Source organism: Phyllostomus discolor, chromosome 3, assembly GCF_004126475.2.
Source record: "Phyllostomus discolor isolate MPI-MPIP mPhyDis1 chromosome 3, mPhyDis1.pri.v3, whole genome shotgun sequence".
Lineage (NCBI taxonomy): Eukaryota > Metazoa > Chordata > Mammalia > Chiroptera > Phyllostomidae > Phyllostomus > Phyllostomus discolor.
The window spans coordinates 128,108,979-128,132,672 of record NC_040905.2 but is presented as its reverse complement, the minus strand read 5'-3'; the positions used below and the strand labels follow the sequence as shown (position 1 = coordinate 128,132,672).

Here is a 23,694-nt window from a genome sequence, read left to right as displayed (position 1 = left end):
ATCTTATGTGTATCTACAATGAAATGTGTTCCTAAACCCTCTACCAGACAGTCTAATGCTAAGCTACATGCTCAATAGCAAAATAAGTACTTTCATATGAAACTAATCTCATAGAAATTAGCTACTTTAGGCTAACAGTGGAGGGAATAATGGGGAACTCAAGAGTTGGAAAATTTTAGTTTAAGGTAATCAATGCATATAAAAACTGTTATCTGAGGAACTGAAGGTATGACCCACCCTGACTCCAGGAGACCACAAGCAGTTCCACCTTTGTGCCCCAGGAGGGCTGCAAGCAATCAAGGTGCTATCTGAGCCAGTGTACTCCAGGATGAGATGACCACCACCCAAGATACAGATAAAGGTCAACGTTGAAAGAATGCTGAAGCTTTTTATCAGATTAACTTTTCCCTGAATTCCAGACCCCTTACTGACACTTTTCTCCTCCTTATAAAAAGGGTCAGTTTGAAATGGAATATAAGATGGCCTGTTAGGGTACATAACCCAGTCTTCTCAAATCACCAGCAATCTAAGTAAAGCACCCATAAAGACTTAATCTTGTCTCTGCTTATTGGTTCTAGTGGTGACAGGCAGCATGAACATTGGCTTTTTCGGTTTCAAGCCTAGTTCTACCTCTAGACTGCTGGTCTGACTCTTGTTGCACAGGCCCCAGAGCTCCCTCTGTCACCGATTTTCCTGTGTTATGCTAGCTGACTGACTGTCCCCCTCTGTGAGGCTGCAAACTCCAGAAATAGAGGCCCAGTGTTTGGTCACTGCATTGTCAGCATCTAGCAGAGTCATGTGGCCCATTATTAAATAGACAGTTATGATATTTGATGACTAACTTAAAAAACAGTCTATAAATCTGTGTACTTCCAGAACAGCAATAGAATACAGGGTTTTAAAGATTCTACAGAGACCCAAGATGGCAGAGGAGTAAGTGCAAGCTATACTAACTCCCTCCCAGGGCCAAACTGAAATTACAACTAAATTAAACAAAAATCATCCTGAATAACCAACTGAACACTAGGTGGAAAGGAGCCTTATAACCAAGGACATATGGAAGAAACCACTGTACCACAACAAGACTGGAAGGGAGTGTGGAGGCACAAGAAGGTTGGCTGTACTCCCACAAGGGACAGCTGAAGTTCTGGAGGGATATTTCAGTGGCCAGGGAGGTAACTGAAAAGAAGTGTGGGCTCCCAGCCTAGAGCACCAGAACCAGGAAAATAAACCAAATAGCATATGGCTGTGAAAAGCAGTGAGGTTTCTGCCCACGAGGGAGAGATGGCTAGATATGCAGAGAGCCTCTGAAAGAGCCAATGCACAAAATTTCATTTGCAGCCACTTACCCTGGGCTCTGGCAGAGGGAGGGCAGAGTGAACAAACTAGAGATGCTTGAAAAGAGTCTGCAGTAGTTGTCTCTGGGAGAGAACTGAAGGAACAGCCACCAAGATCCCTGTGCTGAGTCATTTCCCATACTGTAGGAGCCATGTTTCTCAGAGAACTCCCCTCCAAGCAGCATCAGCCTGAGGAAAAACAATAGCCTCACTCACAGGAATCCCACTTGCCCCTCTCTGTGGAGCTTAAACCAGGCTATCAAGTACAACTTGGAGGCTATGTTAGTGATTAAGGCTAACAATAAAGGCAAATCTCTGGAGAATCTGAAATTTAGCTGACCCTTGCCTGAGCTCAGTGCTAATAAAACCCAATTTTGGTGCCCAAACAAGTTCTTTCTGAACACACCCAGGCCCAGCAAAGGGAGCCACAAGCTGTGGATCACTGATAGCTTCAAACAAGTTGCCAAGGGCAAGTTCCAGGCAATGTCTGGCATAGGGCTGCACCAGAGTCTTTGAAGATCTATCTAATACATAGAAACAAACACAAAAAAAGGAGTCAAAATAGGAAGCCAAAGAAACCAGCCCCAAATAAAAAAAAGAGAGAGAGAATTTTCCAGAAGAAGAACTAAATGAAATAGAAGCAAGCAATTTATCCTATATAGAGTTTAGAGCAATGATTATAAAGATACTCAACAACATGAAAAAAGACAAGAAAACCATTAAGAAAGAACACTTGGAAATAAAGAATGCAATATTTGAAACAAATAATACACTAGAAAGAATAAACTGTAGGTTAGATGAAGCAGAGAAGTGGATCAATCATTTGGAAGACAAAGTAGAAAAAGTACCCAAGAAGAACAGCAAAAAGAAAAAAGAATTTTAAAAAATGAAGAAAGCTTAAGAAACCTTTGGGACAATATGAAGTGTAACAACACCCACATCTTGGGAAGAAGGAGAAGAGAGTAAGCAAAGGACTGAGAACCTATTGAAAATATAATGACTGAAAACTTTCTTAATCTAGTAAAGGAAAAAGACACACAAGACCAGGAAGCACAGAGATCCCCAAACAAGATGAATCCAAAGAGGCCTACACCAAGAAACACCATAATTCATATGGTAAAGCTTAAAAACAAGGAAAGAACAGATTTCTCAACATAAATATTTCAGGTCAGAAGGGATTGGTATAAAATATTCAAGATGGTGAAAAGCAAGGACATACAACCAAGGCTATGTTACCCAGCAAGTCTATCATTTAAAAATGCAGGAGAAATAAAGAGCTTCACAGATGAAAAAACTAAAGGAGTTTGTTAACACCAAACCAGTACTTCAACAAATGTTAAAGGGCTTGCTTTAAGGAGGAGGAGGAAGAGGAGGAGGAGGAGGAGGAGGAGGAGGAGGAGGAGGAGAAGGAGAAGAAGAAGAAGAAGAAGAAGAAGAAGAAGAAGAAGAAGAAGAAGAAGAAGAAGGGAGAAGGAGGAGGAGAGGAGGAGGAGGAAGGAGGAGGAGGGGGAGGAGAAGGAGAAATAAAAGAAAAAGAAAAAAACAGAAGAAAATAGTTTTTAAAAATGGCAATAAATATGTATCTATCAATAATCACCTTAAATGCAAATGGCTTAAGTGCTCCAACCAAAATACACAGGGTAGCTGAATGGATAAGAAAATAAGACCCAAATATATGCTTTCTCCAAGAAACCCATCTCAGATTGAAAGATACACAGACTAAAAGTAAAGGGATGAAAAAGATATTTCAAATGCAAATGGAAAGGACAAAAGCTGGGGTAGTAGTACTTATATCTGACCAAATAAACTTTAAAACCAAGGCTATAGTCAAAGAAGGGCACTATATAATGACAAAAAGAACAATCCAACAAGATGATATGATCTTAGTAAACATTTACACACCCAACATAGGAGCACCTAAATATGTAAAGCAAATCTTGATGGACATAAAGGGAGAGATTGACAGAAATGCAGCCATAGAAGAGGAATTTTAACAGTCCATTGATTTCAATGGGTAGATCTTCCAGACAGAAAATCAACAAGGAGACAGTGGTCTTAAATGACAAACTAGGTCAAATGGATTTAATTGATATCTTCAAAGTATTTCACCCCAAAGCAACAGGATATACATACTTTTCAAGTGTACATGGAATGTTTTCTAGGATAGACCAAATATTTGGACACAAAACAAGTCTCAGCAAATTTAAGAAGATTGAAATCACATCAAGTATCTTCTCTGATCACAATGCTTCAAAACTAGAAGTCAATCACAAGAACACTGAAAACACGGAGACAGAAGATGGTGGCTTTACTCTAAGCAGCGTTTTTCTTGACTTCTGTGAAGAGGGGGGAAACTCGAGGATCGGTGGAGAAACAGAGCAAGTGGGCTAGGTTACTGAATCACTTTTGAAAGCAGGACATCAAAAATTATTGCACTCACTGGAAAACCAGACGGTAAGGAGACTGCTACAGGACAAAAGGGGCCCAGGGATCAGCGCGGTGTCTAGGGGTGTGCAGACCCCAGGCCCACCCGGTGCTCCAGGGTCTGCCCCAGGGCTCCTGGGAGAGGGAAGTTGCTGCTCTCTCCCCCGAATATGGGGGGTGAGCAACTCCAGGGGAGAACGTGTTGCTAGAAGGAACAGATTGGCCAGTTGGACTGGGAAAAAATCGCCCAGGGACTATGAACACCCGCCCAGAGACCTGGGAGAAGTGAGGGCTTCTAGCCAACAGGACCAAGGGCAGCCTGGAAGAGCGCCCGCACCCCTAGCCCAGTGGAAGTGCAGATCGGTGGAGAGTACAGAGCTGGGCCGAGCTCGGCTCACGCCCCATAGGGAGGCCTGAATCCCGCACTGCAATCCCGGGAGGGACGTGGCGCTTGGTGCGTTCCTACAGTTGTGGCTCAGAAATTTCCAGCCAGCCCGACCGGGGGAGCAGGGAAAGGCGCCAACACCTGGTCGGAGTGCGGTTCAGTGGGGAACATGGAGCTGGAAACGGCTTGGCTCTCGCACCATTGGGAAGGCTGACTCTCGAGCGCTTTAAACCTGGAAGGGTCACGGTGAGGCGCTTAGGGTGATCCTAGACCCCGAATCTCAAAAGTTTGGGGGAGAAGTGCACCTTTTTACGATTCCCAGGGAGGGCACAGTGAATCCCAAAGTGACGTGGGTGCCTCCTGAGATCATACAGCTGGAACCCTGCAGGACCCCGGAGTCCGGAAGAACGTGGAAGTGAGATCCAGAGAGCCAGTGTGTTCGGGAGCGCCCAGGGTAGCTGACAGACTTGCTGAGATCTGGCTGGGAGAGAGAGAAGCATTTCAAAGGTCCCTCAGCCAGCTGAAGCCAGCAAGATCAGAAAAACTGGTCTGGGCAGTTAGAAACCAACAAGAGGGTTTTTTGTTTTTTGTTTTTTTCTGGTTTGTTTGGTTTCTCTGGCTGTTGTTGGGTGATTGATTTTATCTTGTGTTTTATGAGACATTTTATTTTTCAATTCTTATTATTTTTATCTTGCAATCCCTTATGTTTCTCTTCCATTCATCCTAATATTATTCTTTCCACTCCAAATTTATCTCTACTGCACTACATCTTCTGCTTTTCTCTCCTTTTTTTTTTAAATCTTGCAAGTTATTATAATTTGTATTACCTTTTTCTCACTTTTCCGACATTTTTTATTTTAATAATATTTTGGTATTCTTTTTCTTTCTGTATAATCTTCTTTGCTTGGCTGGTTATACTGTCATTTGATAGGTTCCCCCTGGTATTTCAGTCACAAGGTGTTGAGAAGTTACTATCCTTCACCTGTGTTCCATTAATACACCTCTCAATGTTCTATATTCTTTATTCTTGTTATCTAGACCTCATCGATTCTGCCACAAGACTGTCACTTTACTATTACTGTTAATAAGACCTAGTCCATACAATTGTAAATACTACTCAATACCCCTACCTGATCTCAGCCTACTTTGCAATTTTCTGAACTATACTATTGTGGGGGTTGTCTCTATTCTTTTACTCACTACTCCTATATACTAAGCTTTAGTCCAACCCTACCTTACAATCTGACCTCCCACAGCCTCACAGCTTTCTAGATCCAACTAACAATCCTCTCGTCCCCAAGAAGTGTCTTACCTTCTTTCCATCCTTTCTAAAACTTGGAAAATCGGGTGGAGGATCACGGTTAACACTATAAGGAGCCAAAGGATAACCCATCTCTTCTCTACTGGCTGCTAAAGTAAATATCATAGTATACTGTCTTGCTGTTTTAAACTATTTTGCCCTGCTCCTCCAACTGATCAGAAAAAAGAGTAGGGGGAAGCTGTGAACACCAGGATACATGAAGGAGATTGCGCCACTGAATCTTCACAAATATTCTACCACAGAAGTTCACACCATAATTACAGGGAATCAGAACAGATCACTTTAAGAAACAAGAAGAAAAAAGAAGAAACCCACGAACAATGAGAAAACAAAGAAACAACCCCCAATTAAAGGGAAACGAGGAAGCCTCAGGAAAAGTGCTAAATGAAATAGAGGCAACTCAACTATCAGATAGTGAGTTCAAAACAATGATTACCAGGAAGTTCAATGAACTCACAATGAGCTTTCAGAAATTAGAGGGAAACTACATCAATCTCACTGCAAACTATATAAACATGAAAAAGGAAATAGAAACTCTCAACAAAGGTCAAGAGGAAATGAAGAATAAAATTTCAGAACTGAAGAACACAGTAGAAGGAATGAAAGCAGGATTGATGAAGCAGAAGATCGGATTAGCGAGCTGGAGGACAAAGTAGAACACAGCATCCAGAAAGAGCAAGAAAAGGAAAAGAGGCTCAGAAAGAATGAAGGGGGGTTAAGAGAAATGCAAGACAATATGAAACATAATAATATCCGTATAATAAGGATACCAGAAGGAGAAGAAGAGCAAGGGATTGAAAACCTAGTTGAACAAGTAATAAAGGAGAACTTCCCTAATTTGAAGAGAGAAAAAGTCACACAAATCCAGGAAACACAGAGAGTCCCAATCAAGAGGAACTCAAAGAGACCCACCCCAAGGCACATCATAATTAAAATGACAAAATTTCAAGACAAAGAGAGAATCTTAAAGGCAGCAAGGGAGAAAAAGGAAGTAACATACAAGGGAGCCCCAATAAGGCTAACAGCTGACTTCTCAATAGAAACACTTCAAGCCAGAAGAGAATGGCAAGAAATACTCCAGGTAATGAGAACCAGAGGGCTGCAACCAAGGCTAGTATATCCAGAAAGGCTCTCGATCAATATAGAAGGCCAAATAAGAAGCTTTGCAGACAAAACAAGTCTAAAAGAATACACCTCGACCAAACCAGCTCTGCAACAGATTCTAAAAGGACTGCTTTAAGGAAGGGAGGGAAAAGAGAGAGAGAGAGGAACACACGTACATAAAAGACAATGGATAAGTACCTATCAATAATAACCTTAAACGTAAATGGATTAAATGCTCCAATCAAAAGACATAGAATAGCTGATTGGATAAGAAAAAATGACCCACATATCTGCTGTCTACAAGAGACCCACCTCAGGATAAAAGACCTACACAGGCTGAAAGTGAAGGGCTGGAAACAAATCTTCCAAGCAAATGGACAGGGAAAAAAAGCCAGGGTAGCAATACTCATATCAGACAAAATGGATTTCCAAAAAAGGTCCATAAAGAGAGACCCAGAAGGTCACTTTATAATACTCAAGGGAAGAATCCATCAAGAAGACATAAATATTGTAAATATATATACACCCAACATAGGAGCACCCAAATACATAAAGAAAATCTTAGAGGACATCAAGAAAGATATGGACAGTAACACAATTATTGTGGGGGATTTTAACACCCCACTATCAAAAATGGACAGATCTTCTAAACAAAATATCAATAAAAATATTGTGGCATTGAACAATACCCTTGATGAAATGGACTTTACTGATATATACAGAGCCCTCCATCCAAAAGAAGCTAAATATACATTCTTTTCAAATGTACATGGAACATTCTCAAAGATAGACCACATGATAGGACACAAAACAAGCCTCAAGAATTTCAAGAAAATTGACATCATACCAAGCATTTTCTCAGACCACAAGGGACTTAAGCTAGCAACCAACCCGAAGGAAAAAAAACAACAACACTCCAAATCATGGCGATTAAATAGCATGCTATTAAACAATGAATGGGTCAAGAACGATATTAGGGAAGGAATCAAAAGGTTTCTGGAAACAAATGAAAACGAACTCACAACAACCCAAAACTTATGGGACACAGCCAAGGCAGTCCTGAGAGGGAAGTTCATAGCGATACAGGCCCACCTAAAAAGGTTAGAAACATTTCAAACAAATAACCTAACCCTATGTCTACAAGAACTCGAGGAACAACAACAAAGGCAGCCCAGAGCAAGCAGAAGGAAGGAAATAACCAAGATCAGAGCAGAATTAAATGACATAGAGACTAAAAGCACCATTCTAAGGATCAATTGAATCCAAGAGCTGGTTCTTTGAAAAGATAAACAAAATCGACAAGCCTTTAAGCAGATTCATCAAGAAAAAAAGAGAGAAGACCCAAATAAACACAATCAGAAATGAAAGAGAGAGATTACAACAGATACCACAAAAATACAAAGGATTGTAAGAAATTAGTACAAAGAACTGTATGCCAAGAAATTTGAAAACCTAGGGAAAATGGAAAAACTTCTAGAAAAATATAATCTTCCAAAACTCAATGAAAAAGAAGCAGAAAGCCTGAAGAGACCAATAACAGCAAAAGAAATTGAAGCAGTAATCAAAAAACTCCCAACACACAAATGCCCTGGGCCAGATGGTTTCACAGGAGAATTCTACAAATCATTTAAGGAAGAGTTAACCCCTATCCTTCACAGACTATTCCAGAAAATCCAAAAAGATGGGAGTGTCCCAAACTCTTTTTATGAGGAAAACATCATCCTAATTCCAAAACCAAATAAAGACACAACAAAGAAAGAAAACTTCAGGCCAATATCACTGATGAATATTGACGCTAAAATCCTTAACAAAATACTGGCAAACTGCATCCAACAATACATTAAAAAGATCATACACCATGACCAAATGGGATTCATTCCAGGGATGCAAGGATGGTTCAATATTCACAAGTCAGTAAATGTAATACATCACATAAACAAAAGCAAAGACAAAAACAACATGATCATATCAATTGATGCAGAAAAAGCATTTGATAAGGTACAGCACCCATTCATGATAAAAACACTCAGCAAAGTGGGAATAGAGGGAGCATTGCTCAACATAATAAAGCCCATGTATGAGAGACCTTCAGCCAACATCATACTCAATGGACAAAAATTAAAATCTTTTCCACTAAGATCAGGAACAAGACAAGGTTGTCTACTTTCACCACTTCTATTCAATATAGTACTGGAAGTTTTAGCCACAGCAATCGGACAAGAAAAATAAATAAAAGGCATCCAGATCGGAAAGGAGGAAACAAAACTGTCACTGTTTGCAGATGACATGATAGTATACATAGAAAATCCTATAGACTCCACCAAAAAACTGCTTGACCTAATAAATGAATTCGGCAAAACAGAGGGATACAAAGTCAATATCCAGAAATCAAAAGCATTTCTGTACACCAACAATGAAACAGCAGAAACAGAGATCAAGGAAAAAAATCCCATTTGAAATAGCAAAAAGAAAAATAGAATACCTAGGAATAAACCTAACCAAAGAGGTAAAAGACCTGTATTCAGAAAACTACATAACACTGAGGAAAGAAATCAAGGAAGACACAAACAAATGGAAACATATACCGTGTTCATGGATTTGAAGAATTAATATCATCAAAATGTCCATACTACCCAAAGCAATTTACACATTCAATGCAATTCCTATTAAAGTACCAATGGCATATTTCACAGACATAGAACAAACACTTCAAAAGTTTATATTATACAATTATAATATAAACTTTTAATTGAATTATAAATGACCCCGAATAGCTGCTGCAATTTTGAGAAAGAAGAGTAAAGTAGGAGGGATCACAATACCTGACACTAAACTATACTACAAGGCCACCGTAATCAAAACAGCCTGGTACTGGCATAAAAACAGGCACATAGACCAATGGAACAGAACAGAGAGCCCAGAAATAAGCCCAAGTCTCTATGGTCAATTAATATTTGACAAAGGAGGCAGCAACATTAAATGGGATAAAAATAGCCTCTTCAACAAATGGTGTTGGGAGAACTGGACAGCCACATGCAAAAAACAATGAAACTTGAGCATCAACTTACACCATATACAAAAATAAATTCAAGGTGGATAAAAGACTTAAATATAAATCGTGACACCATTAAGGTCCTAGAGGAGAATGTAGGTAGGAAAATCTCAGATATTTCACGAAGAAACTTTTTTACTGACGTGTCCCCTAGAGCAAGGGACATAAAGGAAAGAATAAACAAATGGGATCTCATCAAAATTAAAAGCTTCTGCACAGCCAAAGAAAACAGTATCCAAATTAAAAGAGAACCAACTGTATGGGAAAACATATTTGCCAATGATACCTCAGACAAAGGTTTAATCTCCAAAATATATGAAGAACTTACACGACTCCACTCTAAGAAGACAAGGAATCCAATGAAAAAGTGTGCAAAGGACTTGAACAGACACTTCTCCAAGGAGGACATACAGAAAATCCAAAGACACATGAAATGATGTTCAATATTGCTAGCTATCAGAGAGATGCAAATTAAAACCACAGTGAGATACCACTTCACACCAGTCCAAATGGCCATCATAAATAAAGCAACAAACAACAAGTGTTAGAGAGGTTGTGGAGAAAAGGGGACCCTAGTGCACTGCTGGTGGGACTGCAGACTGGTACAACCACTATGGAAAGCAGTATGGAACTTCCTCAGAAAACTCAAAATGGATCTGCCTTTTGACCCTGTGATTCCACTGCTGGGACTCTATCCTAAGAATACTAAAACACCAATTCAAAAGAACCTATGCATCCCAATGTTCATAGCAGCACAATTTACAATAGGTAGATGTTGGAAGCAACCAAGATGCCCATCAGTAAGTGAATGGATCAAAAAACTATGGTACATATACACAATGGAATTCTATGCAGTAGAAAGAAAGAAGGAGCTCCTGCCCTTTGCAACAGCATGGATGGAGCTGGAAAACATTATGCTTAGCGAAACAAGCCAGGCAGTGAAAGACAAATACCATATGATCTCACCTTTAACTGGAACCTAAATAACAAAACAAAGAAACAAGAAAAATATAACCAAAGACACTGAAATAGAGGTTAGGCTGACAGTGCCCACGGAAGAGAGTAGAGGGAATTTAAGGGGACAGTGGGAAGGGTTCACAGGAACAAACTTAAAGGACACATGGTCATAAACTAAGGGGAGGGTGGTAATGGGACAGAAGTGGGGAGGGTGGGAGGGGGGACTGGATTTGGAGTAAAAAGGAGAAAACTGTATTTGAACAATGATTAAAAAAAAGAACACTGAAAACACACAAAGGCATGGAAGCTAAGTATATGTTATTAAACAATGACTGGGTAAATAATGAAATCATGGGAGATATCAAAAGATACCTTGAAACAAAAGAAAATGAGAACACAACAACCCCAAATCTGTGTGACACTGGGAAAGCAATCCTAAAAGGGAAATTCATAGCCTTACAGGCCTACCTCAGAAAAACAAGAAAAAGTCAAATAAACAATTTAACTCTGCAGTTAAAAGGACTTGAAAAAGAACAAAAAACAGCCCAAAGTGAGTAGAAAGGAGGAAATAATAAAGATTGAAGTAGAAAAAAATGAAAGAGTCTATAAAACAATCCCAGAGATCATTGAATCCAAGAGCTGCTTCTTTGAAAAAATAAAAAAGATTAACAAACCTTTAACCAGACCCATCAAGAAAAAAGAGGACCCAAATAAATAAAATCAAGAATTAAATAGGAGAAATAACAAGTGACACCAAAGAAATACAAAGGATTATAAGAAAATATTATGAACAACAATATGCCAACAAATTGGACGATGTTGGGGGTCACTTTGTGTGTTATCAGAGACTGTAGTCCCACACCAGTGAAGCCTTGGAAGAGGCCTGCAAGTCTCGGCTGGAACACCTGGAATGCAGGTGGCAGGCACGACCTGATACTAACACTGAGGGTTCCCATGGGAAATCAGGCCTGAAGAATACATTGTATCCCTAGAAGCTTGGTTTGCTTTGCTATAGCCCTGTTGATATAAACCAGATGTTTAAGCTCAAGACATAAGGAGTGAACTCCTTATCTCATGAAACACATCTTAACAACCATTTGGTGTCAGCCTATCTAACAGACCCTGACCTGAGGCAGATCTCTGTGTTTCCTCAATTGTCATCTATAGATAATATCAGTTTTCTATAACTATAGCCTTTGAACACTGATTTATAAGCTATGTATGTATGCTGTATACCTCTGCACAAATCTATCCCAATAAAGCCATTTCAGAGAAGGGTTTGAGGCATTCTCCACCAGAGGAAATTTCCACCCCCTTTCCCACTGGAACAACCGATTGTGTCCAGGATGACTCAATCTCATCCGTGGCCGGGAGAGCTCTGTGGGACAGGGCATCCCACAGGACAACCTAGATGAAATGGAAAATTCCTAGAAACATATAGTCTTCCAAAATTAAATCAGGAAGTATCAGAGAATCTGAATAGACAGATTACACCCAGTTAAGTTGAAGCAGTAATCAAAAACACTCCCAATGACAAAAGGCCTGGACTGAATAGCTTCATTGGTGAATTTTACCAAGCATTCCAAGAAGGACTAAATTCTGTCCTTCCCAAACTATTCCAAAAAATTCAAAGTAGGGAGGACTCCCTAGCTCATTTCATGAGGTCAGCATTATCCTAATTCCAAAACCAGATAAAGATACTATGAAAGAAGAAAGAAAGAAGAAAGAAAGAAAGAAAGAAAGAAAGAAGAAGGAAGGAAGGAAGGAAGGAAGGAAGGAAGGAAGGAAGGAAGGAAGGAAGGAAGGAAGGAAGGAAGGAAGGAAGGAAGGAAGGAAGAAGAAGAAGAAAGAAAGAAAGAAAGAAAGAAAGAAAGAAAGAAAGAAAGAAAGAAAGAAAAGAAAAGAAAAGAAAGTTACAGGCCAATATCCCTGATGAACATAGATGCCAAAACCCTCAACAAAATATTAGCAAACCAAATATAGCAATACATCAAAAAGATCATATACCATGATCAAGTAGGATTTATTCAGGGAATGAAAGGTTGGTACAACATTCACAAATTTAAAAATGTGATACATTACATTAAAAAATGAAGGATAAAAACTACATGATCATATCAATATATGCAGGAAAAGCATTTGATAAAATTCAACACCCTTTATGATAAAAACTCTCAGCAAAGTGGGAATAGAGAGAACATACCGAAACATAATAAAGGCCATATAGGAGAAATCCACTGCAAGCATCATACTTAATGGGCAAAAATACAAGTGTTTCCCTTAAAATCAGGAACAAGACAGAGATGTTCACTTTCACCTCTCTTATTCAACATAGTGCTAGAATTGTAGTGCTAGAATTCTAGCCATAACAATCAGACAAAAAGAAGAAATGAAAGGCATCCAAATTAGAAAAGAAGTAAAACTGTCTTTACTTGCAGAGACATGACATTGTACATAAAGAAACCTAAACATTCCATCAAGAAATTAAATCTGATAAATGAATTCAGCAAAGTAGCAAGATACAAAATTAATATCCAGAGATCAGTTGCAATTTTATATGCCAATAATGAACTATCAGAAATGGTAATTAAGAAAACAATCTCACTCATAATTGCTTCAAAAAGAATAAAATACCTAGGAATAAATCTAACCAAGGATGTAAAAGACCTGTACTCAGAAAACCATAAGACAATGAAGAAAGAAATTAAAGATACAAATGAGTGGAAGCACATACCATGTTGATGGATAGGAAGAATTAACACCATTAAAATGTCTGTACTACCTAGAGCAATCTATAGATTCAACACAATTCCTATCAAGATACCAATGATATATTTCACAGAACTAGAATATTTCAAAATGTATATGGAACCACAAAAGCTCCTGCATGGCAACAGCAATCCAAAAAAGGAAAACAAAGTTAGAGGAATCACACTAACTAGTATTAAACTATACTATAAGGCCATAGTAATGAAAACAACATGGTAATGGCATAAAGCCAGACACATAGATCAATGAAACAGAATAAAGAGCACAGAAATAAACCTATGCTTTTATGGTCAATTAATATTTGACAAAGGAAGCAAGCACATAGAATGGGCTACATATATTTTATGAAATAAATGGTGTTTGGAAAATTGGACAGATATGTGCAGAAAAATGAAACTAGATCACATTCTTACACCAAACACAAGAGTAAGTTCAAAATAGAATAAAAACTTAAATGTTAAGCCCAAAACGATAAGAATCCTAGAAAAGATTCCATCCAAGATGGATGCATAGGTAGATATGCTTTGCTTCCTTGCACAACCAAAAGAAGAATAACAACCAATTTAAAAACAAAAACAACCAGAACTGCCAGAAAATTGAGCTGTATGGAAGTCTGGCAACCAAGAAGGTAAAAAAGAAACATTCATCCAGACCAGTGGGGGGATGGAGATGGGCAGCTGGGGCAGAAAGGGTGCATGGCAAGGCAACAGACCTGGTGGGTGAGGTGGCTGGTAGATCAGACCATCCCACATTCGCATGCAGATAAACTGGAGGAACAACTGGGGAACGAGATAGATTATGTAACCCAGGTTCCCAGAATGCTGAAATAAAGCCTCAAAACCTCTGGCTATAAAAACCTGTGAGAGTTATAGTGGTGAGAGAAACTACCAGTCTCACAGGAGAGTCCTTTGGAGGGGTCCATGGGGTCCTAGAACATACACAAACTCATCTTCCTGGGAATCAGCACCAGGGAAGCACCTGAAAGGGTACAATACCCTTGTGGGAAGCAAGGAAAGTGACTGAAAGCAAGACAAGAGCAAAGCAAGTAGTATAATTCCCTCCCTGACACCTCTGCCACATACAGTGCCACAACACATCCAAGTAGATTGCCCTGCCCTGGTGAGTGCCTAAGGCTCAACCCCTTACAACATAACAGGTGTGCCAAGACAAAGAATATGGCCCAAATGAAAGAACAGATCAAAACTCCAGAAGAGAACTAAGGCAAGAAGATGGCCAACTTATCAGATGCAAAGTTCAAAATACTAATTATCAGGATGCTTACAGAAATGACTGAGTATGGCCACAAAATAAATGAAGAAGTGAAGTCTATACAAAGTAAAATAATGAAAAATATACAGGAAACTAACATTAAGGGAAGGAAACTGGGATTCAAATCAACAATGTGGGGAAAAAGGAAAAAATAAACATACAGCCAGAACAGAATGAAGAAACAAGAATTCAAAAAAAAAAAAGTGAGGAGAGGGTGAAGAACCTCCAGGATAACTTTAAACATTCCAACATCTGAATCATAGGGGTGCCAGAAGGAGAAGAGAAAGAGCAAGAAATTGAAAACTTATTTGAAAAATAATGAAGAAAAACTTCCCCAATCTGGTGAAGAAACTAGATATGCAAATCCAGGAAGCTCAGAGAGTCCCGAACAAGTTGGACCCAAAGAGGAACGTACCAAAATACATCATAATTAAGTCAGCCAAGATTAAAGATAAGGAGAGAATCTTAAAAGCAGCAAGAGAAGAGGAAAGAGCTACCTATAAAGGAGTTCCCATTAGACTATCAGCTGATTTCTCAGAGGAAACATTGCAGGCAAGAAGAGGCTGGAAAGAAGTACTCAAAGTCATGAAAAGGAAGGGCCTATATCCAAGATGACTCTATTCAGAAAAACTATAATTTAGAATGGAAGGTCAGATAAAGTGCTTCCCAGATATGGTCACGTTAAAGGAGTTCATCATCACCAAACCCTTTTTATATGAAATGTTAAAGGAACTTATCTAATAAAAAGAATATCAAACTCACAACTATCAAAAACTGAACCTAAAAACATAAAAACAAAAACAGAAACAAACTAAGCAAATAACTAGAACAGAATAACATCACAGAAATGGAGATCACATGGAAGGTTATCAGCAGGGAGTGGAGTGGAGAGAACAGGGAGAAAAGGTACAAGGAATAAGAAGCATAAATGGTAGGTATGAAATAGACAGGGGAAGTTAAGAATAGTATAGGAAATGGAGAAGCAAAGAACTTATATGAATAACCCATGGACATGAAAAGGCAGGGAGTGCTGGAGGGAATGGGGGTACTGAGTACGGGAGATAAAGGGGAGAAAAAATAGGATGACTGTAATAGCATAATCAATAAAATATACTTTAAAAATAAATAAATAAAATGAAGCACTCTGCTTGAAAAAAATCCTAGAAGAAAATATAAGCAGTAAAATTCAGACATTGCTCATAGCAATATTTTATCTGATATATCTCCTCAGGCAAGGAAAACAAAAGAAAAAGTAAACAAATGGGACTACATCACACTAAAAATTTTAAGTACAGCAAAGGAAACCGTCAACAGAATAAAAATAACCCTCAGAATGGGAGAACATATTCTCCAATGATATATCTGATAGGGGGTTAATAGCTAAAATTTATAAAGAACTTATAAAACCTAACGCCAAGAAAAAAAAATCCAGTTAAAAAATGGGCAAAGGACCTGAATAGACACTTCTCCAAACAGGACATGCAGAGGGTCTATAGACATATGAAAACATGCTAAACATCACTAATCATCAGAGAAATGCAAATTAAAACCACAATGAATTATCCCCTCACACCTGTTAGAATGGCTATCATTAACAAATCAACAAACAACAAATGCTGGTGAGGATGTGCAGAAAGGGGAACTCTTTTCCACTCTTAGTGGGAATATAGACTATAGAAAGCAATATGGAGATACTTCAAAAAAATTAAAATGGATCTGCTTTTTGACCCAGCAATCCCACTTATGGGAATATACCTGAAGAAACCCAGAACACTAATTTGAAAGAACATAAGCACCCCTATGTTCATTGCTGCATTATTTACAATCTTCAAGATATGAGAGCAGCCCAAGTATCCATCAATAAATGAGTGGATAAAACAACTATGGGACATTGACATAATGGAATACTACTCAGTCTTGAAAAAGAAGAAAATTTTACACTTTGTGACAGCATGGATGGGCCTGGAGAATATTATGCTAAGTGAAATAAGCCAGTCAGGAAAAGACAAATACCATATGGTTTCACTCATATGTGGAACATAATGGACAAAATGAACTAACAAGGAAAATAGGGTCAGACTCATAGATGGAGAGCACATAAAAGCTGGTGGGAGGGGGAAGGGGGTGGAGGGATTGAGCAAAAAGGAAAAAAGATTCATGGACATGGATAGCAGTGTGCAGATTTCAGGGTGGGGGTACAAGGGGGATAAATGGTAATGGAAAAAATACAATAAAAATTTGTTTTGTAAATAAATAAATAAAGATTCTACTATATTTCTGCTGCTCCACTCTTGAGTTTCAATAGGTCATTTTCTCTTATACCCTAATAAGCATACAAGAAGATCTCTTCTGGCAAAGAAGTAAGGAAAGGGGGTCTATTTGCCCTTTGGGCTACATTATTACATTGTCTTCAATGTTATTCTATCAATATTGGGAGCACTTTCTAAAGACAGGTAACAAAGCTTTTGCCTTAAACCTTCTAGATAAAGGGGTGGGGGTTGGTACCCCATCGTGCGTTATTGAGACAAAATTATCTGGGTGGACTCCTTGAGAGTGGAGTATTAGTTAACACACCAATTCTGGAAAAGAAGTGGCAGAATCTGGGAGGTTAAAAAGTGTTCTGGAGAAGTCATTCAGCTAAAAAGGGGTTTAATAACATCACTCAGACTTGTTACTGATGAATGTCCCATGGTCTCACGTGACAGTGATTACAAACTTTAGAGCAACACATCAAGCCCAGAGACTGGATGGAGACTTTGTGGTCAGAGGTCTTTTTGCTTCACACCTAACAAGTTCAGCCTCAATACGTATTTCTTCATCATGCAAATAAAAACTGGTGGTTGTATTACAACTAAAATTAGTGCAATTTAATTCATAGTACTTGCCTCATTGTTTTGTTAAGACCTCTGTTAGCTCTTGCAAGAACATTAATTTAATGGAAAAGAGACTCCATTTTCTGGGAAATTTCTAAACTTACTAGAACTGACTAGTTGCAGTTATGTTATGCCAAGGGAGGGCGTGGCTGTCATTCACCTTCCTGGAAGCCCAAACTCACTGAGTTAGACAAATTAAGACAAGCAATTGCCCTTCACTTCATTTTGTAGGAAGGGTCTGTCTCTGGCTTTTTCCTCTATGACTCAGCGTTTGTCATTGAGCCCTACAGAACCCAGACTTCAGATCCACTTAGGCTAGCCTTGGTTCAAAGTAGAGCACCTAGCACTTCGAATCCAAAGGATTTATCCTGTTTAGTTGAATCCCATTTTGTCTAATATTTTCTGAGATTGGTTCTTTTAAATGTGATAGAAATTATTTACAACAGCAGGGACCTCTGCGAAGCCCTCCCCATCTTGTCCCCACCACCCATCCTACTCCCCAAAAGTACCATGCCCACTTCCCTATTACTCTACTGCTCCCCACTCACCTTCTTCCCACAACAGGGGGAATCTGACCGTAGGGTGTGGGTATCTGCCACAGGTGCACGGTCCAAGTTGATGTATTGTTTTGTTGCTCCATTGCTTTGTGACTCACTCCTGTTGGTGCCACAAAGGAAATAAACAAAGCCAACAAAATTTTTCCAAGGAGCCCTTTGCTCCCTTCTCTTTTTTTCTGTACCTGATGTGGAGATAAGGCCAGTCCACAGCCCTGTGGGAGCGGCCTCTGATGTGGAATCTAAATCAAGAGGTACTCCTCCCTCGCTTTCCTTAGAGTGTGTTTCCTTTCTAGATCTGTCTCCTCAGCTTTGTGGGAGGCGTAATAATAGCACTTCCCTCATAAGGATGTGATGAGATTAATGGGGTAAAGTAAGTCATTTAAACATTTTATCTATCTATCTATCTATCTATTTATTTATTTTAGAGAGACGTGTAAGGAGAAAGAAAGAGACGGAGAGAAATATCAATTGGTTGCCTCTCGTGTGTATGCTACCTGACTGGGGACCAAACCTGCAACCCAGGCATGTGCTTGATCAGGAATCAAACTGGTGACCTTTCACTTTGCAAGACGATGTCCAACCAACTGAGCCACACAGGTCAGAATGTAAAGTAAGTCATTTAAAGTCACAGAATAAGCACTGTGTAGTGTGAATTCCTGTCCCTGGTTACCTTTTTCAGGAAATTAGTCCCTCCAAGTGAGTAACACAGAAGTTTCTAAATCACTATTAGAAATGTACAGAAGAAGAAGCAACCATAATTGGGACCACCCTTCCATATTAATCCTTAGAAAGTTAGTTCTCCAAGTGTCAAGGATGCCAGGAATAAATACAGTAATTTCTGAGCTGAGAAAACCAAGCAGTGACAAATCCTGCAGCGCCATCTACATCCCATGAGGGCACTTACAGGTGACAGGAGACGCAGGAAATGCAAAGGGACTTGAGAAATTTCAGAACCCAAATCCCGTTAAGGTGACATAATCAATGTAGGTGAAAGAGAACTTCAGACTTCTTACTAAAAATGTACATATATATTAGATATAGATAGATGATAGGTGATAGATAGATAGATAGATAGATATGCATGGATATGTATGGAGGTATATTTGTGAATGTGTTTTAAAGTGTTGTGAATGGAGAAGACCTGGCCTTGCATTGCTACTCAATCTCTGTCTGACCTTGGCCAATCACTAAACTTTCAGAAATTCAGCTTCCCAACTTGTGCAATGAGACCAACACCCGTTGCCTAACAAGCTATTTTAATGATTCGGGGAGATGACGTATTTAAAACACTTGCCACAGAGCCTGAGACAGAATTGTGGCAATAATAAGAAAAATACGATACCAACAGTTTGTTCATTTACTCATTTATTCAACAAACATGTTTTGAGCCAACTGTGCACTAGGCCCTCGCTGGAGGCTGGGAGTACAACAGTGAATTGGGAAGACCGGCCCCTTCCATTCTTAGGCTGTCAGCTCATGTTCTGACTGAGACAGCACATGAAACATAGTCACAGAAAGTGGGAAAAGTTGTATGTCACAGAACCACTTACAAGCATTCTACCCAAGTTCATGTAATGGGCCCTGGGAAAGAGTCAATATAAACATTTTCATACCTCTTATCTAGAGAAATACAAACCCAGTGGAATTTGTTGTAACATTCTAACCAACGTGCACATTAGCCAGGGAAGTGACTTTTGGAAATCACCTATAAGTTAGTGTATTAGTTTTCTATTGCTATATAACAATTACCACATCACTACATAGCAGCTTAAGGCAACACACTGTCTCACAGCTCCTTCAGGCTAGAAATCCAGGCACACTGAGCTGGGTCCTTGCTTAGAGTCTCACAGGCCGCTATCAGGACTGAGCCTGGGCTCGTGATTGGCGAGGCTCCCTCCAGCAGCTGGCAGAGTTTGTTTCCTTGCAACTGTAGGATTCCTCACAGCTCACTTCTTCAAAGCCAGCAAAGGAAAGCAAGACAAAGCAAGGCTAAAGCAACAGAGTCTTATACAAGGCATAAGCAAACAACATGTCCTGCACATGCTCACAAGGAAGGGCTTGTGTAGAGGTGTGAACACAGGAAAAGGGATCATGGTGGGGGGGGGCCACTTAGGAGCTGTGCACCACAAGTGTCATCACACCTAATTCCCAACACATATAAATTAGTTCTCAAGCACACGTTATTTCAGAAAGCAAAACTAGGTCATTTTGTGGATGCCGGGCAGGGGACAGCATCTGTGGGAGCCGGGTGGGGGAGAGCAGAAGACCAGGCCTACTTACCACGTCCCTAATTCAAGATTTCAAAAAGCATCGTGATTCCTGTCCATTGGATGGTAAGGTTTATGTAGGTAATCTCAGAAACAACAGTAACAAGACTGAATTTAGACGAGCTTTTGGCTATTACAGACCACTCTGAAGTGCGTGGGTTGCTAGAAACCCTCACAGCTTTGCTTTTGTTGAATCCCCGAGATGCAGTCGATGCTGTCCGAGAGCTAGATGGGAGAACACATGTGGCTGCCAGTAGGAGTGAACTGTCAAATGGTTAAAAGAGAAGTCGAAATCGCTGTCCACCTCCCTCTTGGGGTCGTCACCCTTGAGATGATTGATCATCAGAGAAGGAGTCTTCCACCTCATCGCAGATCTCCAAGATGGAGAAGCTTCTGCTGCAGCTGGAGCAGGTTCCTTTCTAGAGATAGAAGAGACAGATCAATGTCTTGGAAGAGAAATCACAAGTTGCCCGGGTCTTTCTCTAGGTCTCGTAGCCGATCTAGGTCAAATGAAAGGAAATAGAAGACCAGTTTTCAAGAGAAGTGGTGTACAGGAAATAACTTCATTTGACAGGGGTATGTACAGAAAATTCAAGTTTTGCTTGAGACTTCATAAGCTTGGTGCATTTTAAAGATGTTTTAGCTGTTCACCTTTGTCTTAGAACAGTGACATAAAAATGTAATTCTCTATGGTTTGAAATGGATTATGTCAGGCATGTAATACCAAGAATTGTTACTTTACAATGTTCCCTTAAGCAAAATTGGTTTTGCTTTGAACTTTAGTCTTGCATAGACTAATAATAAATCTCTTAACTCTTTCCAGCTAAAGTGTGATGTATAGTATTATGAAAACTAAACTGGCAAAAAAATCAAACTTGAGACTTTCCATAGCTGGGATTTAACATACAGTAGTAGAAGAACACATAGCCTTCAAAAGCTGCTGTGAACACAAACCAGCAAGTAAAAATTGAAGCTGCACCCTTAAGCTAGATTAGAGGTTTAAAAAAATCCAACTAGTCTTTATACTGGGCAGAGGTTGTCCAGTTAGTGTAGAACCTAAGAAGTTTCAATAAAGTCAGTTTACCTTTCTTTGCTTTAGGTCATAAATTTCTTATATGATTGCTATATATGAATACATAGCTCTTTGTAACATTATTCATTTGGGAATTTGCCACCAAGATACCAGTGTCCTACCAGGCTAACAGTACATTGTAGAGCTGAACTTTGAGTTACTGTGCAAAAGTTTTTTTCATGCTGTCATTTGTAATATGTTTTGTGAGAATCCTTGGGATTAAAGTTTGGGTTACATATATAAAAAAAAAAGCAAAACTAATTAAAGGTGTGCCATAATCTCAACATACTACTCTGCCATGGACATTCTGAAGACTAGCTAGGTACACTGCTCAACAGCCCAGGCATTTGCAATGTAACTTCCATGACTATATTAGGAAATTCTAGGGAGTTCAGAAAGAAAAGGGAAGGAAAGGGAGGGAGGGAAGGAAGGAGGGAGGAAAAAAATAAATAAGGATGGATGACACAATTCCTTAAAACTTATACTACTATACCTTACATATTAAAAAAAATCTCATTTTGCAAATGAAAGTAAACTTACCAATCAACCATTTGCTGATCGATTGCCTAGGAGGGTGACTCCTGAATGTCCCAATGCCATCTGAGATCACTGTCAGCAACTAGTCACATGGCCTTTGCAACTCAGAGGTACAACAACAAGATGAGAGTCCCCTATCTAAGCTCTAATCCCCAGATGCATGAGATTGGTAAATTAGGACTGACTGATTGTGATACAAGAATGTAATTTCTCAACTTGCCACAATGTATTTGCATACATGGGCAACATAAAACACAAAAAGTGGAGTCTTAAAAATACAGTTCTAGCCCTGGCTGGCGTAGCTCAGTGGATTGAGCACAGGCTGCGAACCAAAGTGTCGTAGGTTCAATTCCCAGCCAGGGTACATGCCTGGGTTACAGGCCATAACCCCCAGCAACTGCACATTGATGTTTCTCTCTCTCTCTCTCTATCTCCCTCCCTTCCCTCTCTAAAAATAAATAAGTGAAATCTTTAAAAAAATACAGTTCTATTGATTTTAAGTAAGCATGTCATTTAAATGTGTTTAGCAAATCAACAACTAAAGAAAATAGTCTGGAAACTGACTTTTTCTGTTATGCATACATATATATGTTATGTATACATATATATGTTGCCCATACATATGAGGAGAGAGTCATCAACTCTTGACAGATGATGCTGGACAACTGTAGAAAAATTGGCAGATTTATTTTCCTACCTCAAACCACACACACACACACACACACACACACAAATGTATTCTAAATAGATTAAAGAACTAAATGTGAAAAGCAAACTGTAAAATTTTTGGAAGAAAATATAGGGAATTATTTACAGGACATCTAGATGGGGAAGGAACTATTGAATAAGATATAAAATATGATTAACTCTATTGTGCTAAAAATAAATGATTTTGTAAGACAGATTAAATAGTTAAAAGTCAAGCAATATATTAGAAAAGATATTTTAATTCACCTGGCCAACTAAATAGTAAGAATATGTAAAGAACTCCTATAGAACAATAAGAAAATTAAAGAAAACACTCAAGAGAAACAGGCCAAAGTAGGATGACTCAATTCATGGAAAAGAAAACCACATGGTCAAGAAATGTAAAAATGTGGTCACTCTTTTTATTAATCAAGAAGTGCACATTAAAAATTGAAATGAGGTATCATTCCTACACATTAGCATTTATATCACCAAAGGAAAATGATGCCATTTTGGGATTTCTTTCTTTTGATGCTAATATAGTGCACTGTGTTATTGTACAACACAAGATACAAGATGGGGAAATACATAAGTTCACAGATCACAGATCAGGAAGAGGTAAGAAGACCATGGTCCCTCATCCTCTTACTGGCTTGCAGAGAAGCATGGGGTCAGGTCATTCTGTGGGACACATGGGATGGGCTTTCATTCTGAGGAGGAACCTGCACCTTGGAGTGGTCTGAGAAAGCAGCCATTCAACCCAGGAATCTGGGATCCAGTGAGGGTGCAGCCCCTCCTGCTAGGAAATGGGGAGGCTTTGATTCCACCGAACTCACCCAAAGTCACAACTGCCAACTGCTAAAGGGCCATAAGCAGAAAGGGGACATATCCAATTCATAGCCAAAGAAGTCCTGTCTCAGCACTGTGGGGAGAATGGACTAGAAGATCCAGGGAGACTGAGACACAAGTTTGGAGGCTGCTTGTACCATCCTGGTAAGAATGACAATGGCCTATACTGGTGGAGCAAAACTGTAGAATGTAGGAAGGTTCATAGCAGAAGAAACAGGAATGAATGAATGAATG

The 23,694-nt window shown here is 39.3% G+C and overlaps 1 pseudogene; it reads left to right on the top strand.

The window, feature by feature from the left end:
- The first annotated feature begins 19,129 nt into the window (after nucleotides 1-19,129).
- LOC114512540 lies at nucleotides 19,130-21,623 on the top strand (annotated as a pseudogene).
- Nucleotides 21,624-23,694: the final 2,071 nt, after the last annotated feature.